Source organism: Bufo bufo, chromosome 6 (assembly GCF_905171765.1).
Source record: "Bufo bufo chromosome 6, aBufBuf1.1, whole genome shotgun sequence".
Taxonomy (NCBI): Eukaryota; Metazoa; Chordata; class Amphibia; order Anura; family Bufonidae; genus Bufo; species Bufo bufo.
Window position 1 is genome coordinate 304,826,018 of NC_053394.1, and position 21,299 is coordinate 304,847,316.

Consider the following 21,299-nt stretch of genomic DNA (forward strand, 5'->3'; position numbering starts at 1 on the left):
GCATGCTTAGCTAAACCAAGAATGCATGTGTATGGGGGCGGAGTGCTGGGCAAACAGCCATCTAAAATGTACAGCCAACTTTATTCATCTTTCTCTTTCTATAGATATACAGTACAGACCAAAAGTTTGGACACACCTTCTCATTCAAAGAGTTTTCTTTATTTTCATGACTATGAAGGCATCAAAACTATGAATTAACACATGTGGAATTATATACATAACAAACAAGTGTGAAACAACTGAAAATATGTCATATTCTAGGTTCTTCAAAGTAGCCACCTTTTGCTTTGATTACTCCTTTGCACACTCTTGGCATTCTCTTGATGAGCTTCAAGAGGTAGTCCCCTGAAATGGTCTTCCAACAGTCTTGAAGGAGTTCCCAGAGATGCTTAGCACTTGTTGGACCTTTTGCCTTCACTCTGCGGTCCAGCTCACCCCAAACCATCTCGATTGGGTTCAGGTCCGGTGACTGTGGAGGCCAGGTCATCTGGCGCAGCACCCCATCACTCTCCTTCATGGTCAAATAGCCCTTACTTTCAAAGTTTTCCCAATTTTTCGGCTGACTGACTGACCTTCATTTCTTAAAGTAATGATGGCCACTCGTTTTTCTTTACTTAGCTGCTTTTTTCTTGCCATAATACAAATTCTAAGAGTCTATTCAGTAGGACTATCAGCTGTGTATCCACCTGACTTCTCCTCAACGCAACTGATGGTCCCAACCCCATTTATAAGGCAAGAAATCTCACTTATTAAACCTGATAAGGCACACCTGTGAAGTGAAAACCATTTCAGGGGACTACCTCTTGAAGCTCATCAAGAGAATGCCAAGAGTGTGCAAAGCAGTAATCAAAGCAAAAGGTGGCTACTTTGAAGAACCTATTTTCAGTTGTTTCACACTTGTTTGTTATGTATATAATTCCACATGTGTTAATTCATAGTTTTGATGCCTTCAGTGTGAATCTACAATTTTCATAGTCATGAAAATAAAGAAAACTCTTTGAATGAGAAGGTGTGTCCAAACTTTTGGTCTGTACTGTATCTATAAATAGCATTACATTTGTGGCTGAAATAAGTTCTTATGTGACCTATGATCTATGTGTACATGTCTATACAGTTGTAAAATCTTTCATGTATTAATTAGGGCAAAGTAGTGATGAGTAAGGAGACAAACTGGTTTATCTGGGTCAGTGGCATCTCCTGGAACACATCCTAGAGGATCAGGTGCTTAACATTTCCACTTCTCCCAGTGCTGATCGTGACCTTGTTACAGAATGGATGCGGGCTGCTATATTCATGTCGCCAGCAAATCTTCCTGTACTGTTTGGGACACATAGGGTCTTTGTCCTGCATGCTGGCTGCTCCTTCCTCCACACCTGACCTGAACACGGAAGATATAACTCACAGATGCTTGGATTGTCCTAGTCTGCTGATTAAGGTATAGCTTAACCAGATATTATATATACATTTTTATAATTAGCGCTATTATGTTATCCTGTTGGTTGTATTGGTTAGCTGGCCAACTGGTCCCTGTATCAAATTCTTGGGAAGACGAAAAGTAGAAAGTAATAAAACCCAAATAATAGTTCCATATGGTTAACATGACATCCCATATGGAGTGTCATGTAGTGCCAGTGTATTATCACCACATGTTCCCTTAAAGGGGTTGTCTTGGATTTTAATATTGATGGCCTATCCTCAAGATACATCATCAATTTCAGATCAGCAGGGGTGCGACTCCCGGCACCCATGACGAGCAACTGTTTGAGAAGGCTGGGGAACTCAGGTGAGCGCTGCGGCCTCCTTGCAGTTTACCAAGCACAGACCCCTCCATTGTATGGCGGCTGTGCTTGCTATCACAGCTCAACCCTATTCACTTCAATGTGACCGATAAAAGTGATAAATAATCAAATAGCTACAAGCTAATATCCTCTCTTGTCCCAGATATTAAAATATAACTTTTAATGAATTGGTTAAAATGGTATGAACAAACCTATTAAACTATTACAATACTATTAGTGAGCAATATTTATGTGGGTTAAAACTAGCTGATCCTCATTATCGGTGCCATGTATCTGCGTGATTATACACAGTTGTTTGTAGAAGGCTGCTGGGAGTGCACTTCCCCACACCACCACCTGATTGTGATGCACTCTGGCACCCACTATCCACTCTTAAACATGCGTGTGTAAGAGAATATTTCCTAACTATCTAGAGCATATTTTCATGAGAGATCAGCATCTAAAACCTAAGTCTGCCCCCTAACATGTTTCACCAGTGATCTGGCTTCATCAGGGGTCTGGGCAGCATTGACAGCGGAACACCTCAGGTGGAGTATAAATGACCTTTGTAATGTGATTGATAGGTGCTTGCCCCAACAAAAATTGCTGGGTGTAAGTTGCCTGGAGATTTCTCCAATTACAACTTTTGACTCTGCCTCTCCCTGGTTTCTAGGGGAGTGTCCAAGACAATGTGCTGCGCCAAAGAACGATGCGCACTGACTTACCTCATTGAACGTATACAAGTCCACACTGAGGCTGCGCCAGAACTTAAAATTATCTCAGTGCAAACACACTCCATACTGCTATGTTGCGCATTAGAAGATGCGCCGAGACTTAACTGCATACGCTGCATACGAACTCACTTCATTATCTTGGACACTCCCCTAGAAACAGGGAGAGGCAGAGTCAAGAGTTGTAATTGGAGGAATTTCCAGGCAACTGACACCCACTTTAATGACACCCAGCAATTTTTGTTGGGGAAAGCACCTGTCAATCACATTACAAAGGTCATTTATACTCCACCTGAGGTGTTCCGCTCTCAATGCTGCCCAGACCCCTGATGAAGCCAGATCACTGGTGAAACATTTGGGGGGCAGACTTAGGTTTTAGATGCTGATCTCTCATGGAAATATGCTCTAGATAGGAAATATTCTCTTACACACGCATGTTTAAGAGTGGATAGTGGGTGGGGTGCCAGAGTGCATCACAATCAGAGTGGTGGTGTGGGGAAGTGCACTCCCAGCCACCTTCTACAAACAACGGTGTATAATCCTTTCCCAGACAGGGTCTAATTTATTTTTTGGCGATAAAAGTGATGTCACTGGCCTACAAAGAATCCACCGCGCTGCGCTCTCTTCAAACAGCTGATTGGTGGGGATGCTGGGAGTTGGCACGATCGTGTATTACATGGTGATCCACTGATTTGAGTTGTTGCCATGTACCATGACAATGTCTACCACCAACTTAATGTCATCAACTAACTCGATGGGTTTTATTTGCTTTGTGTATTTTTTACTCTCCTTTAGGACATCCTCTGTAATATTGGTTCTTTGTTACTGAGTTTTCGTCATAATTGAAAATGATTTTGCCCCTTTAGAGTTTTGGCAGCGTCTTTTCAATGCTGACACAGTGACAGTCTGCTGCTACTAGTAGAATTTTAAATGGTGGTAGTTATCTCCTTTGCCTATGATGGGAAACATATTTTCCCAAGATGAATGCATCACCTTGTACTTGCACTAAGATGTAAGAGCAGCTCAGGTGTGGCCAGAATCAGATTAAGCATTACAGATTAAGAATTACAATACATATTCTCCACCTAATGCAGGTTAGCAATAACCCAAACATAATATACTACAGTCTGAATCTACCCTCCTAATAAAGGGTGTGTATACCAAACCTCATTACAGATAATAGGGAATTGTCTCTCTGTATGACTTTCAGTACTGCTTGCACTAGTTCTTGGACCCACAGAAAAAAATCTTGTCATTTTGTACAGCAATAAAGAGCTATGGTCAATAGGCTTATGTAGTTGCTAAGAGAGCTGTAAAAAGTCAAATGCCCCATCTGCACTAGGACTTGACTGGGGCTATTATTTGGGCGACATTTTATAAGCACAACTAGAATGTGTTTCTAAGTACAAGTATGTGACCATTTGTCATGACGCAAGATTTGTCATGATGTAAGGGGATCCGGTCAACGCCCTGGCACGCGATTGGCTGCAGGCAGCATCAAACTGGATGTTTTCAGAACCCACCGTCACAGGCCTGGAGGATCAGAAAACAGTGCTGGGAAGCAGATAAGTTTCCCTTTACAGTTCTGGCAAAGTTGGGGGGGGGTGGGCGGTGGATATTTTATACAGGGCGCGGTTATATAAAAAGGGGTTTACAATGTATAATAGAAAAACAAGTCCAATAAATATGAACTGAGTGACAGGCTGGTACAGCAGGGAGGAGGACTACCAGCGAGGGCTTACAATCTACAAAGGAAGGAGGAAGAAAGTAGTAGCTGCCCATCTGCCTGTGTAGTGGCAGCAGGGTTTTTGTAGGTGGTAGGATTTCCTGAAGAGGTGGGTTTTGTGTTTGTTTCTGAAGGTTTGGATGGTGGCAAGAGCTTGATATGCTGAGATAGAGAGTTCCAGAGTAGGGGAAATGCACTTGAGAAATCTGTGTGAAGAGCAAATAAGGAATACAAAGAAGGAGGTCTAAGAAGGTTACGTGTAGGGAGATATTGGGAGAATAGGTCAGAGATGTGGATGGCCTTGTACGTCATTAATATTTTGGACAGAATTTGCTGGGCAATGGGGAGCCAGCAAAGGAATTGCTAAATGGAGTAGAAGAAAAGAGGGGGAAGGTGGATTAACCAGACAGCAGATTTGAGGATGGATTGGAGGAGCACCCAGGCCATAAATGGAAAGCCAAAGAGAAGGATATTGCAGTTGTCTAGGTGGGGTATGAAAAGGGCATGTAATAGCATTTTTGTTGACTCATGGTTGAGAAAAGTTTACAATTAAAAAAATTTCAAGTTCAAATTTTCAAGGTGGACATGTTGTGTTAGGAGTTTTAGTGATATGAAATGGCACATGGATAAAGTAGAATGATTCTTGAGGATGGGTGGGATGGTGTTGTGTAAAAGAAGAAGGGAAGACACCATTGGTTAGTGATAGGTTGAAGAGATGGTATAGGGCTCGGATAAGCATAGTGGTAAGGTTTGGGATGAGGTGGGATGAGATTGAATCAGATAGTGAGGTGTGATTTGGAGAGTAGCGTGGGAGACTTTTCCTCAGTGATAGTGGAGAAGCAGGTTATAAGAACAGGGCACTGATTAGTGGGTTGTGGGGACTGTTGGTTGAAGCTTTCCATGAAGTTGTTGATCTTTTGTTTGAGATATGTGGCAAAGTCCTCAGCTGAGATGATGGATGTTGGGGGTATCAGGGGATGGTGAATATTAAATAATTGTTTGGGGGACAGAGAAGATATGAGTAGTAAAGCAGTCACGTTTTGAAGACTCAAGTGCACACTGCTTGTTAGTAGTACATAGTAAAGTCTTGTCTGGGTTGGTTTTTTCCAGTGTTGTTCTGCAGATCTGGAAACTTGCCTCAGATTTTGAGTGTGATTGGTGTGCCAGGGATGTCTATTGATTTGTTGAGTTCATCTGGGCATTAGAGGGGTGACTAAGTCAAGAGCTGAGGTAACTGTGGTGAAGATATGTTGGGGAGTGGTAGAAGAGAATGAGAGAGCATATGAATACCGAGACGTTTGAGGTTCCTACGAGGGTGTGCTATTTTCTGGACTGGAGTGGGGGCAGTTCAAGAGGTGATGAGATGAGAATGGAGGAGAATGAAAGTAGACTTTGGTCAGAAAGAGAAGGGTTTTAGAGTTGATAGTGAATGGAGGTGGGTGATAGTAAGGCCATGTGTGTGTATGTAAAGATATGTAAAGAAATTAATCATTACAGAATTTGGTCTCTTGTTAAGATTTAAAAAAAACGTTCAAAAGACTGGGATACATGCCATGTGCTTCCACCTGGCACTTTTGGAAGGCACCACTCTCTACCTCCCTAAAGACTCTGTATTCGTCTGGGTTCACATCATTTTTTTTTGTTTTTTTATCATGTATGCCAGGAATACAGTCCATAGTGGTCCACCATGGAGGCCAAACAAGTTTACTGTACTGTGTCTGGCAACAAATATTAACAATGTTAAATTGTTATAGCGTAGTAGACTATGCTAAACCCTTGGGTGATGGAATCCACTGTATGGCATCCACTAAATGTATATAGCATCAACTTTTAATAACATATTTATTAAATGGATAACATTATAGCCTAAGGGTGAGGGACACCATTGTTTAAAGTGAACATCAATAGCATTTCCTGGCATACATGTAATGTGAACAGAGCCAAAAACTGTAGGAACTTAAATGGACCCATAGCAATCTATGAGTGCCATATTGCGGCTCTGTAATACAACAGTGTACATGGCAATACATGTGCACAGTCCTACATGGGGCACACAGAATTCCTATGCCACTATCTGGTGCCCCTTTAAGAGACTGTATTCTACTGTAAAAGCAACATTTTTATGGGGGAATACCTCTGTAATATAGCATGTGATTCTCCAAACATGGCATACTGCCATATAAAACTTGCAACAAACATAAGCACAATATAAGGGCCCATGCACAGGACAGTTGGATGTTTTGCAGGTTTGCAAATTGCGGATCCGCAAAACACAGATTCCGGCCTTGTGCATTCGGCATTTTGCGGGAATGGAACGGCTGGCCAGCCCCCAATAGAACAGTCCTAACCTTGTCTGTAATGCGGATCATAATAGGACATGTTCTATTTTTTTTGCGGAACGGCCATGGGGACACAGATTGCACACGGAGTCATTTCCGTTTTTTTGCAACTCCATTGAAATCAATGGTTCTGCATAAGTTTGTGTGCAGGAGCCCTAACACAGATTCCAAATATCGCCTAAGGATCTGTTCACGCCGGTGTGTCTGTTACACAATGTGGGTCTCAAATGGGGCTTTAGGGTACTTTCACACTAGTGTTTTTGTTTTCCAGTATTGAGTTCCGTCCTAGGGGCGCAATACCAGAAAAAAACTGATCAGTTTTATCCTAATGCATTCTGAATGGAGAGCATTCCATTCAGTATGCATCAGGATGCATCAGTTCAGTCCCTCTTACATTTTTTTTGGCCGGAGAAAATACCGCAGCATGCTGCAGTTTTCTCTCCGGCAAAGAATCTTGAACACTTGCCGGAATGCCGGATCCGGCACTAATTTCCATTGAAATGCATTAATGCCAGATCCGGCCCCAAGTGTTCCGGCAAAACGAATCCATTCTTTTCGTCCGCGCATGCGCAGACCATTAAGTCTGTGAAAAAAATAAATACCGGATCCGTTTTTACGGATGACAACCGGAAAGACGGATCCGGTATTGCAATGCATTTGTGAGACGGCTCCGCATCCGGATCCATCTCACAAAGGCATCCGTTTGCATCTAGATTGCCGGATCTGGCAGGCAGTTCTAGCGACGGAACACCTGCCGGAATCCTCTGCCGCAAGTGTGAAAGTACCCTTACACTCCAGCCTATAGCTACAGTACAGACCAAAAGTTTGGACACACCTTCTCATTCAAAGAGTTTTCTTTATTTTCATGACTATGAAAATTGTAGATTCAGACTGAAGGCATCAAAACTATGAATTAACACATGTGGAATTATATACATAACAAACAAGTGGGAAACAACTGAAAATATGTCATATTCTAGGTTCTTCAAAGTAGCCACCTTTTGCTTTGATTACGGCTTTGCACACTCTTGGCATTCTCTTGATGAGCTTCAAGAGGTAGTCCCCTGAAATGGTCTTCACTTCACAGGTGTGCCCTGTCAGGTTTAATAAGTGGGATTTCTTGCCTTATAAATGGGGTTGGGACCATCAGTGGCGTTGAGGAGAAGTCAGGTGGATACACAGATGATATTCCTACTGAATAGACTGTTAGAATTTGTATTATGGCAAGAAAAAAGCAGCTAAGTAAAGAAAAACGAGTGGCCATCATTACTTTAAGAAATGAAGGTCAGTCAGTCAGCCGAATAATTGGGAAAACTTTGAAAGTAAGGGCTATTTGACCATGAAGGAGAGTGATGGGGTGCTACGCCAGATGACCTGGCCTCCACAGTCACCAGACCTAAACCCAATGGAGATGGTTTGGGGTGAGCTGGACCGCAGAGTGAAGGCAAAAGGGCCAACAAGTGCTAAGTATCTCTGGGAACTCCTTCAAGACTGTTGGAAGACCATTTCAGGGGACTACATCTTGAAGCTCATGAAGAGAATGCCAAGAGTGTGCAAAGCAGTAATCAAAGCAAAAGGTGGCTACTTTGAAGAACCTAGAATATGACATATTTTCAGTTGTTTCACACTTGTTTGTTATGTATATAATTCCACATGTGTTAATTCATAGTTTTGATGCCTTCATAGTCATGAAAATAAAGAAAACTCTTTGAATGAGAAGGTGTGTCCAAACTTTTGGTCTGTACTGTACATATCATGTTCAACCAAGATGAGGACATAAGATAGGCATATTAACCCTCCACACACCTCTACGGCATCTGTGCTACACGTTCCTTTTCTAGCAGGACCACCCATGGCTGTATTACGGCTTTAATTTGTATGGAACAGTAATATGCCTTTCAAAGAGGTACAAAAGCTCCCTACTGTGCCTCTGTATGCCTCAGATTTCATATGAAGACATAAAGCCTGACATTAGGAAAATCATGGCATCCTCCATCTCCTACCTCCGAACCGTCCTCATCTGAGGGGACAGTCCCAGATTTTGGTGGCTGTCCTGTGGTTCTGGGAGGGCTGCAGCATGTCCTGATTTCAACTGTATCTGACACAGAGCCAGTTGAATACAATGGTGAAGCAGGGAGCTGCCAGCTCCATGCTCCGCCATTCCCTGGCTGGTGCTGTCCCCAGCAGTACGTGTAATGCAGTGACGTTATCACGCTTACTGTGCTGAGCAGGAGTGATGACATCATTGCATTGCGCCTGCTGTTGAGGAGAGCATGATGTGCTCCATTCATCGGGGGAATTGGCTAGGTGACAATTACTTTTTTGATTTTATAAACACTGGGCTTCACTATTGTAAGGTTGGCACTAAGGGGGCATAACTACTGTGTGGGGGCAATAAGGTTGTGTGGTTGCACTATGGGGGCATAACTACTGTGAAGGTGGCAGTAAGGGAGAATTTTGTGTGGGGGCAGTACAGGGGCAAAATTACTATGTGGGTGCAATAAGGGGACATAGCTAATGTGCAGGGGCACTAAGAGGGTATAAGTACCATGTGGAGGCATAACTACTGTGAAGGGGGCACTAAGGAGGCATAACTTCTGTGAAGGGGGGACTAAGGGAGCATTCCATGTGGGGACGGTAAAGGGGCAAAATTACTGTGTGGTGGCAATAAGGGGGCATAACTACTGTGTGATGGCACTAAGACGGCATAACTACTGTGTGGGGGGACTAAGACGACATAACTACTGTGTGGGGGCAATAAGGGGGTGTGGTTGCACTATGGGGGCATAACTACTGTGAAGGTGGCAGTAAGGGAGCATTTTATGTGGGGGGCAGTAAGGAGCATAACTACTGTGAAGGGGGCACTAAGGAGGCATAACTTCTGTGAAGGGGGGACTAAGGGAGCATTCCATATGGGGGCGGTAAAGGGGCAAAATTACTGTGTGGTGGCAATAAGGGGGCATAACTACTGTGTGGGGGCACTAAGGGGGCATAACTACTGTGAAGGTGGCAGTAAGGGAGCATTTTGTGTGGGGACAGTACAGGGGCAAAATTCCTATGTGGGTGCAATAAGGGGACATAGCTAATGTGCAGGGGCACTAAGAGGGTATAAGTACCATGTGGGGGCATAATTACTGTGAAGAGGGCACTAAAGAGGCATAACTTCTGTGAATGGGGGACTAAGGGAGCATTCCATGTGGGGACGGTAAAGGGGCAAAATTACTGTGTGGTGGTAATAAGGGGGCATAACTAGTGTGTGGGGGCACTAAGACGGCATAACTACTGTGAAAGTAGCACTAAGGTGAGGCACAAAGGGGACTGGGTGAGATTGGGCATGTGTAGGTAGGCACTGGGCAGGATTAGAGGCATGTGCGTCATGCTGCAATTGTCCCTGAAAAGTCGGGAGGTATGTGTAGGAGCAGATGTATGAGGGCTGTAAAGCTCCATAACTACCTACATTCTCTGCCCTAGTTTGCTGCCGTCCAGAGGATCCTGTAGGGCCACACGCAGTCGCCAGACCATTAATGCATTAGATGGTCTGCAGACCCAGCCCATAATAATCTAATGGTATTGATATACATAGGCAAAAGGGGTCTCCAAAATCAAAATGAACCCTAATCCCCTCAGAGCTGGTCCATACAACCATAACCCATGCCTCTATGGTAGGTATGCCCTTGTCTCTGGTGGGGAGTTCACATTGTGGCATGGAGCCCCCTGACATGCCAGCCTACAAAGTGCAGTCATGAGCCTGCAGACACCCAGCCTGGCAGAGTCTGGCTCTTTGTCCTCACCACACATCCCCTCTCCTGTTTTCCATTCCTCCTCCTCCCCCTTTGCTCAAATCCCTAGGGAGGAGAAGGAGGTCACATGACACGGGGGGCGGGGCCTGTCCTTGTCTGAAAAAAAAAAAAAAAAAAAAAGCCATTTTGAGAGAGAAGGAAAAAAAATAAAAAAAAGAAGAAGAAGAAGAAGGGAGGAAGAGAGACAGAGACAAAGGGAGGGGGAGACAGGCGAGGAGAGCGCTCACAGACTGGGCTGGAGGGAGACGGGAAGGGGGAGGGGAGAGCCATTTGGAGAAATAATCTTGGAGACAGGCGGACCACAGAGAGAGCAGCATCATCATCAGGTAAGGGCACTGGGGGGCGGACCCAGGAAGGATGTGCTCTTTGTGGGGGGACAGCTGGGGTTGGGGTGCACATTTTACTGGGGGTCCCTCTTTTCAGCCATATGTTAGATGCATTAGATGTGCTGCCTGCCCCCCTCCCCAGCTTGTGCTGGGCTTGCTGTGGAGTCTGATGAGCCCTCTCCCCATATGTCTGGGGCTCACACTGGTCCCCCTTATACAGATCATCGCTCTCCCCTGAATTGTGTGGAAGGGACGGGGTTAATGCCCCCCATGTATAATCCTGGGGCAATCGTGCTCCCTACACCCCCCCCCCCCCCCATACATCCAGATGAGGGTCATTCTCATGAGAAACTCGGATTTACCTTTACCTATGCGGGTGACGTCCGATCGTGTCTTACCGCAGGTCATGGCGCAAACTTTCACATTTACGCCATTGAGATTTATGATGGGTACGCTGATGTGCTGACCGGTTGCGGGGGGTACTCCTACTTTTTGCAACATCAAATCGCCCCTTGATCTTTACGTATATGGGCGACTTCAGATCAGCCCCCTCCACTTGTGTTTTGGGGTCCCCTGCTATAGACTACAGCATTATTTCCAGCAGCGCCCATGTATTGCACATGGAGGGGCACAGGACTAATATGGCCTGCCGTCACCTGCCGTCACGTAGGAGCTGACCATCACTAGTCTATGTGTCCATCAGATCCATAGAAGGGTGACAAGTGACACCATGTGCCAGCCGCCACTGTATGTACACAGTACATGACAGCCTGCATCCCCCCCATCTCCATGGCCCCCTACTCTTAACCCTTCACGGTCATTACAAACTATGGTAATGTCCCCAGAAGTCCTAGAATTGTTCAATTCTGGTAAATATTCTATCCGCTGTTTATTACTTATATCTGACAACCAGTATGGCTGCCATTGCGGCTGGGGTTGTCACCCAGCTTTACCAGGCTCCTGAATGGCAAGTCTACCTGTTTATGCTGAGATGCTTCCACGGGATAGGAAAGCTGGGTGCATCCCCAGTGGGAACTCAGTTGGCGGCGTTATTGGACGTCACCCAGCTTTCCCAGAAGCAGATATTAGGAGGAAACTATTGAATAGAGCTTGAGAGAAGAGGACGACTCAAGGACTTTCTTTTTCAGTGAGATTTTGAGTGGAGGCCGATCTTACAAGGAGCCTTGACCTTTTCACGTGCGTGACTTGGTAAGAGATGACGGCCATTCTCCTGTAGTCAGTGTGAGACTGAAGACGAAAACTGCACTTTTCCCTAAATTGTCTTCTGTCACTTATTCTGCGTATGTTGGCTGACAACCGGTGGCCACCCTAGCATCTCCCATGGGAGTTGTCACTCATCTCTGCCGCACTTCTGAATGGCCAATCTACCAAATAAAGGGCTCCTGCACACGAGCGTATTTTTTTTCCGTTCCGTTTTTTTTATTTTTTTTTTAAAGGCTGGATGTGGAACTATTTGCCTTAATGGGGCTTGAAAAAAAAAAAAAGGAAATTACTCCGTGTGCATTCCGTGTGCGCATGTCCGTTCTGCAAAAAAAAAAATAGAGTGTCCTATTATTGTCTATTTTGCGGACAAGGACAGGCATTGTTACGATTCATCTGGGGGGAAAAACGGACGTCACACGGATGTCATCCATTTTTAATTTTTTTTTGTTGATCCGTGTTTTGCGGACTGCAAAATGTATATGGTCATGCTCATGTGTATGAGCCCTAATGTGAATACATCGCCTGCTCCCTCATCGCTACATAACAAGCGAAATATGCTGATCAGGACTGTAGGAAAGCTGGGTGACCAGGATCATAATGGTGGAAAGGTGCAAAGAAATTTAGCATTTCCCAGAAAAACCTTATTGAATTGCTTGCCAGAAGTGAACCTTATATTTTCAAGGATATGCGGTATACATTACTATAGTAGTCGTTCATATTCGCACACAAAATACTGAAAATGCCCATTAATCCGCCACGTGCGATCTGGAAATACTGGTCCTATGGCAAAGATGGACCGCATGCTGGATTAACATTACCTTGGCAGGTCCACAGTACTGTAGGTCCTCTGTAGTCCATGGTAACTTAAAGGGGTCGACCGGTTAGAAAACCCATACTCCCTGTTAGGGAATATTCAATTTAAGGGGTTGTACATCCTCGCGACAATCTGGTCTGTTCCCAGAAAAACAATTTAAAGTTTTTTTTTTCTATATTGATAACCTATCCTCAGAATAAGTCATCAATATCGGACAGGTTTGGGGTCTGACTCTTGGCACCCCTGCCGATCCACTGTTTGAAGGGGTCGTGGTGCTCGTGCGAGCGCTGATTCCTCTTAAATGTTTACCTGCACACAGTAAGCACGCTCCGTACCATTCAAGTGAACGGAAGAAGAAACTGTAATTACACAACTACAAGGGAGACGTGTGCAGGTAAACATTTAAGAGGGAGCAGCGCTCGCACAAGCACCACGACCCCTTCAAACAACGGATCGGTGGGGGTGGCGGGAGTCGGACCCCTCACCTGTCTGATATTGATGACCTCTCCTGAGGATAGGCCATCAATATCATGCTGCTGCACAACCCCTTTAAGGGCTCATGCAGACGAACGTATTTTATTTCTGTTTCCATTCCGTTTTTTTTGCGGACCGTATGCGGAACCATTTATTTCAATAGGGGCTTGTTCACACGACCGTATGGCTTTTTCTGTGTTTTGCAGGCCATTTTTAACGGATCAGTTTTTTGTTTCAGCAGTGTTTCCGGTTCCATTCCATTTTTCTGTATGGCATATACAGTATACAGTAATTACATTGAAAAAATTGGGCTGGGCATAACATTTTCAATAGATGGTTCTGCAAGAACGGATACGGAAGACATACGGAGTACATTCAGTTTTTTTTGCGGACCCATTGACTTGGATGGAGCCACGGAACGTGATTTGCAGGCAATAATAGAACATGTTCTATCTTTGAACGGAAATACGGAAACGGAATGCTAACGGAGTACATTCAGTTTTTTTTGCGGAACCATTGAAATGAACGGTTCCGTATGTGGACCGTAAAAAAACGGGCCATATATGGAACGCAAAAACTTTTATGGGATTGAGCCCTAGGTCTGCAAAAATAAACGGAAGTTACTTTGTGTGCATTCCTTTTCTGTATGTCCTCATGTCCGTTCCGCCAAAAAATAGAACATGTACTATTATTGTCCGCATAACGGAGAAGGATAGAACTGGTCTATTAGGGGCCAGCTGTTTCGCTCTTGAAAATCCGGAGTGCACACATACAGTCAGGTCCATAAATATTGGGACATCGGCACAATTGTTACATTTTTGGCTCTATACACCACAATGGATTTGAAATAAAACAAACAAGATGTGCTTTAACTGCAGACTGTCAGCTTTAATTTGAGGATATTTACATCCAAATCAGGTGAACGGTGTAGGAATTACAACAGTTTGCATATGTGCCTCCCACTTGTTAAGGGACCAAATGTAATGGGACAATTGGCTTCTCAGCTGTTTCATGGCCAGTTGTGTGTTATTCCCTCATTATCCTAATTACAATGAGCAGATAAAAGGTCCAGAATTCCTTTCAAGTGTGCTATTTGCATTTGGAATCTGTTGCTGTCAACTCTCAAGCTGAGATCCAAAGAGCTGTCACTATCAGTGAAGCAAGCCATCATTAGGCTGAAAAAACAAAACAAACCCATCAGAGAGATAGCAAAAACATTAGGCGTGGCCAAAACAACTGTTTGGAGCATTCTTAAAAAGAAGAAACACACCGGTGAGCTCAGCAACATCAAAAGACCCGGAAGATCACGGAAAACAACTGTGGTGGATGACCGAAGAATTCTTTCCCTGGTGAAGAAAACACCCTTCACAACAGTTGGCCAGATCAAGAACACTCTCCAGGAGGTAGGTTTATGTGTGTCAAAGTCAACAATCAAGAGAAGACTTCACCAGAGTGAATACAGAGGGTTCACCACAAGATGTAAACCATTGGTGAGCCTCAAAAACAGGAAGGCCAGGTTAGAGTTTGCCAAACGACATCTAAAAAAGCCTTCACAGTTCTGGAACAACATCCTATGGACAGATGAGACCAAGGTCAACTTGTACCAGAGTGATGGGAAGAGAAGAGTTTGGAAAAGGAAAGGAACTGCTCATGATCTTAAGCATACCACCTCATCAGTGAAGCATGGTGGTGGTAGTGTCATGGCGTGGGCATGTATGGCTGCCAATGGAACTGGTTCTCTTGTATTTATTGATGATGTGACTGCTGACAAAAGCAGCAGGATGAATTATGAAGTGTTTTGGGAAATATTATCTGCTCATATTCAGCCAAATGCTTCAGAACTCATTGGACGGCGCTTCACAGTGCAGATGGACAATGACCCAAAGCATACTGCAAAAGCAACCAAAGAGTATTTTAAGGGAAAGAAGTGGAATGCTATGCAATGGCCAAGTCAATCACCTGACCTGAATCCGATTGAGCATGCATTTCACTTGCTGAAGACAAAACTGAAGGGAAAATGCCCCAAGAACAAGCAGAAACTGAAGACAGTTGCAGTAGAGGCCTGGCAGAGCATCACCAGGGATGAAACCCAGCGTCTGGTGATGTCTATGCGTTCCAGACTTCAGGCTGTAATTGACTGCAAAGGATTTGCAACCAAGTATTAAAAAGTGAAAAATTGATTTATGATTATTATTCTGTCCCATTACTTTTGGCCCCTTAACAAGTGGGAGGCACATATGCAAACTGTGGTAATTCCTGCACCGTTCACCTGATTTGGATGTAAATACCCTCAAATTAAAGCTGACAGTCTGCAGTTAAAGCACATCTTGTTAGTTTCCTTTCAAATCCATTTTGGTGGTGTATAGAGCCAAAAATGTTAGAATTGTGTCGATGTCCCAATATTTTTGGACCTGATTGTACGTCATCCGTAATTTTTGCAGATCCATGTTTTGCGGACCGCAAAGGCTGAGTTCACAGTTCTGTTATATGGTCAGTTATTTCCATCAGTTAGGGCTCATTCAGACGGCCGTATGTGTTTTGCGGTCTGCAAATTGCGGATTCTCAAAACACGGATACCGGCCCATGTGCGTTGCACAATTTGCGGACCTCACATGGCCGTCACTCTCATAGAAAATGCCTATTCTTGTCCGCAATTGTGGACAAGAATAGGACATGCTCTATATCTTTTGCAGGGCCCCGTAACGGAACAACAGATGCGGACAGCACACGGTGTGCTGTCCGCATCTTTTGTGGCTCTATTGAAATGAATGTGGAACAAAACATACGGCCGTCTGAATGAGCCCTTAGACTACATGCACACGAACGTTGTTTGTTTCCGTGTCCGTTCAGTTTTTCTTGCTGATAGGATGTGGACCCATTTATTTCAAGTGTGCTGTCCGCATCAGTATGTCCGTTCCGTAGCCCCGCAAAAACAATAGAACATGTCCTATTCTTGTCCGTTTTAGGCATTTTTACAATGGATCCACACAAAAAAAACGGATGGCGTACGGATGTCATCCGTTTTTTTTTTTTTTGCGGACCACAAATGGGTCCGCGATCCTTCCGTTCCGCAAAAAGATAAAGAACTTGCTCTCTTTTTGCGGTGCGGAAGCATGGAACGGAACCCCAGAAAGCACTCCGTAGTGTTCCGTTCTTCTGTTCCGCACCTCCAGATTTGCGGACCCATTGAAATGAATGGGTCCGCATCCGTGATGCGGAATGGCCACAGAACGGTGCCCGTGTATTGCGGATCTGCAAATGCGGTCCGCAATACGGAAACGGGCAGCACACGCGTGAACGAGCCCAAACCCAGTAGCGAAGATCTACTCAGTGATAAGGTTTAAGGCCTTTTGCACACGACTGTATGTATTTTGCGGTCCGCAAAAAACGGATCCGCAAAAAATACAGATGACATCCGTGTGCATTCCGTATTTTGCGGAATGGAACAGCTGGCCCCTAATAGAACAGTCCTATCCTTGTCTGTAATGCGGACAATAATAGGACATGTTCTATTTTTTTGCAGAATGTAAATACGGAAACGGAATGCACACAGTACCTTCCGTTTTTTTGGCAGACCCATTGAAATAAATGGTTCTGTATACGGTCCGCAAAAAAACAACTGAACGGAAGCAGAAAGAAAATACGTTTGTGTGCATGAGCCCTAATAGAGGGCATCCTCATCTCAGGCCAGAGTGGCGAGTGGCTATAGAGTCTCACTGGAGGACCTGTCCTGCATTACAAAGCCTGCAGAGAAACTGGAAATTTAGGCTGGCCATACACATAAGATAGCATGTCCGTCGAATGCTCGTTCAGGCCCCATAGACACGACCACATATGTTTTCTTGTCTGTCAATCGCAGAACCCCAAAATATGGATGTGGTCCATGTGCCATACACATTTTATTTGCGGACCCCCTTTTCAATGGGTTCATGGTCCTCATTTTGCAGACAATTTCTGTCTTTTTGCGGAACAGAATGGATGATCCATGTGTTTTCCACATCCATCCAGAACATGTCCCATACATACACAAAATGCAGACCAAGGACCCATGTAAATAAATGTGGATGCAACATGGACCGCTTCCATATTTTGCAGATCCGCAATTTGTGGACCAGCAAAATGGATATGGTCGTGTGCGTGGTCAGAAGGTCCGCAAACACAATAGATTGGTTCAGCTGACATACATCTAATGTGTATGGCGCTCTATGCTGCCAGGCAGAGGACCGCTATCAGTTATCGCAGTATATATGTGTGTATATAGGGGTGCACACGCTGCGGGAAGAAATCAGTTAAATTCAAACACACATTATTCCCCTTCATGTTTCAGATTTGACCCATTGCAAACCATAGGCTGAAATTTAGCAACAAAATCCACGTGTAAAAAATTTGATTTCCAGGGTCCAGCAGTAATTTAGTGCTATAATGTCCCCCTTTGTGAGAATGGTGACAGTGTAAGTTCTGTGCATATACAGGAGCGCTGCTCAGCGGTACGTTCTGCCCACATCATACCACTAACCCAATTGTGGCATCAACCACTAACTACTGCTCGGATTATTATTTTCTTCCGGGAGCAGGATTATGCGGGAATCGTCATGGTTCGCTCTTACAGAATACTGGCTTGGGGCTCATTCAGACGATCGTATGTGTTTTGCAGTCTGCAAATTGCGGATCCACAAAACACAGATACCAGCCGTGTGCATTCGACATTTTGCGGACCGCACACGGCCAGCCCTGTGATAGAAATGTCTATTCTTGTCCGCATGCTCTATGTTTTTTTTGTGGGGGCGCGGAACGGATGCGGACAGCACATGGTGTGCGATTGTAGCCTTGTGGCTTCTGGTTATAATGCCAGTGTGAACATAGCTTTAGTTTTAGATTTAGTTGTGTGATTCAATCATAGGATTCCCTCAATTTTTAAAGGAAGCTGGCTGTACACATTAAATGCAAGCTCATTTTGGTAGGGCCTCTTGATTTCCCCCCCCGACGGCAGATGTAGGGGAAGTGAAGGGTCATATTGGATTTCAACATGCCTGATCCCTTTTCTTTGGCTTATTTCTCACAAAACAGTCTGGCAGCAACAATATCCTTTTCTATACTAGTGCAGAACACATGCATGCTCAGCCGGGGGTGCATGTGTATGGAGGGGGTCGGGTGAGGTAGCTGTCAGCTGAGCAAGCATTTGGCCAACAGGCATCTCATCTTTGATCAGCCTTATGGAACACCTCAATCAGATCGAGTCATTTTATTATCATATGAATAGGAATCATCTTTTCTGCTTGCATTAGCTTCATTAAAGCTCATCTGTCGTCAGATTTGTACCTATGACACTGGCTGACCTGTTAGGCTGCGTTCACACGGGCGAGATTTCCGCGCGGGTGCAATGCGGTAGGTGAACGCATTGCACCCGCACTGAATCTGGACCCATTCATTTCAATGGGGCTGTTCAGATGAGCGATGATTTTCACGCATCACTTATGCGTTGCGTGAAAATCGCAGCATGCTCTATATTCTGCGTTTTTCACGCAACGCAGGCCCCATAGAAGTGAATGGGGTTGCGTGAAAATCGCATGCATCCGCAAGCAAGTGCGGATGCGGTGCGATTTTCACGCACGGTTGCTAGGTGACTGTCTATACACTGTATTATTTTCCCTTATAACATGGTTATAAGGGAAAATAATAGCATTCTGATTACAGAATGCATAGTAGGTGATCAGTTGAGGGGTAAAAAAAATAAAAAAAATTAACTCACCTTCTCCGTTTGTTCGCGTAGTTCTCCCGGTCTTCAGTTCTTTAAAAAGATGAACTATGGGCTAAAGGACCTTTGGTGACGTCAGATCACATGCTCCAATCACAGGGTCCATCACCACGGTGATCGCACCGCATCCGCACTTGCTTGCAAGTAATCAGAATGTAATCAGAATGCTATTATTTTCCCTTATAACCATGTTATAAGGGAAAATAATAACATCTACACAACACCGAACCCAAACCTGAACTTCTGTGAAGAAGTTCGGGTCTGGGTACCACAGTCGGTTTTTTATCACGCGCGTGCAAAACACATTGCACACGCGCGATAAAACTGAACATCGGAACGCAATCGCAGTCAAAACTGACTGCAATTGCATTCCTACTCGCGCGGGTTTGCCGCAACACACCGGGACGCATCCGGAACTAATCCGGACACGCTCGTGTGAAGGCTGCGTTCACACGGGCGAGATTTCCGCGGGGTGCAATGCGGTAGGTGAACGCATTGCACCCGCACTGAATCTGGACCCATTCATTTCAATGGGGCTGTAGGCTGCGTTCACTACGGGCGAGATTTCCGCGGGGTGCAATGCGGTAGGTGAACGCATTGCACCCGCACTGAATCTGGACCCATTCATTTCAATGGGGCTGTTCAGATGAGCGATGATTTCACGCATCACTTATGCGTTGCGTGAAATCGCAGCATGCTCTATATTCTGCGTTTTTCACGCAACGCAGGCCCCATAGAAGTGAATGGGGTTGCGTGAAAATCGCATGCATCCGCAAGCAAGTGCGGATGCGGTGCGATTTTCACGCACGGTTGCTAGGTGGACTGTCTATACACTGTATTATTTTCCCTTATAACATGGTTATAAGGGAAAATAATAGCATTTGATTACGAATGCATAGTAGGTGATCAGTTGAGGGGTAAAAAAAATAAAAAAATTAACTCACCTTCTCCGTTTGTTCGCGTAGTTCTCCCGGTCTTCAGTTCTTTAAAAGATGAACTATGGGCTAAAGGACCTTTGGTGACGTCAGATCACATGCTCCAATCACAGGGTCCATCACCACGGTGATCGCACCGCATCCGCACTTGCTTGCAGTAATCAGAATGTAATCAGAATGCTATTATTTTCCCTTATAACCATGTTATAAGGGAAAATAATAACATCTACACAACACCGAACCAAACCTGAACTTCTGTGAAGAAGTTCGGGTCTGGGTACCACAGTCGGTTTTTTATCACGCGCGTTGCAAAACACATTGCACACGCGCGATAAAACTGAACATCGGAACGCAATCGCAGTCAAACTGACTGCAATTGCATTCCTACTCGCGCGGGTTTGCCGCAACACACCGGGACGCATCCGGAACTAATCCGGACACGCTCGTGTGAACCCAGCCTTACATGTGCGCTTGGCAGCTGAAGGCATCTGTGTTGGTCTCATGTTCATATGTGCCCGTATTTCTGCGATAAATTATGTTTTAATATATGTAAATGAGCCCCTAGGAGCAACGGGGGCATTGCCATTACACCTAGAGGCTCTGCTCTCTCTGCAACTGCTGCGCCCTCTGCAGTTTAATGGACAGGGCCAAGCAGTGTAAACTAGGGCTTCAGCTAACGATTATTTTAACAATTGAGTATTCTAACGATTATTTTTACGACTAATCAAGTACTTTAATAAGAAAAAATGAATTAATAAAAATTGACTGTTTTCCTTTATAAAAACTCATCAGACAGACCCCCTGCCATCAGTCTCCAACACCCTTCATTCCCCCAGTGCGATCAGCCCAAGTGCATCAGTTCCCCCCAGTGCCTTCAGCTCTCCCCCACCCTAGTGCCTTCAGCTCTCCCCCACCCTAGTGCCTTCAGCTCCATTCCCCCACCCTAGTGCCTTCAGCTCCATTCCCCCACCCTAGTGCCTTCAGCTCCATTCCCCCACCCTAGTGCCTTCAGCTCCATTCCCCCACCCTAGTGCCTTCAGCTCCATTCCCCCACCCTAGTGCCTTCAGCTCCATTCCCCCACCCTAGTGCCTTCAGCTCCATTCCCCCATTCTAGTGCCTTCAGCTCCATTCCCCCATTCTAGTGCCTTCAGCTCCATTCCCCCACCCTAGTGCCTTCAGCTCCATTCCCCCACCCTAGTGCCTTCAGCTCCATTCCCCCACCCTAGTGCCTTCAGCTCCATTTCCCCAACCTAGTGCCTTCAGCTCCATTCCCCCACCCTAGTGCCTTCAGCTCCATTCCCCCACCCTAGTGCCTTCAGCTCCATTCCCCCACCCTAGTGCCTTCAGCTCCATTCCCCCACCCTAGTGCCTTCAGCTCCATTCCCCCACCCTAGTG

At 45.1% G+C, this 21,299-nt stretch overlaps 1 protein-coding gene across 2 annotated transcripts in view; it reads left to right on the top strand.

Annotated features, from left to right (window-relative positions):
- Positions 1-1,262: 1,262 nt before the first annotated feature.
- PCGF2 (polycomb group ring finger 2) overlaps positions 1,263-21,299 on the top strand; it is a 37,285-nt gene continuing 17,248 nt past the window's right edge. Inside the window, exon 1 of one of the 2 annotated variants that reach the window (XM_040437160.1) lies at positions 1,263-1,435. The gene's annotated coding sequence lies outside the window, so the exon portion shown is untranslated. Of the gene's footprint in view, positions 1,436-10,528; positions 10,701-21,299 lie in introns of those variants that run through there. The other variant, XM_040437159.1, reaches the window with a different exon arrangement.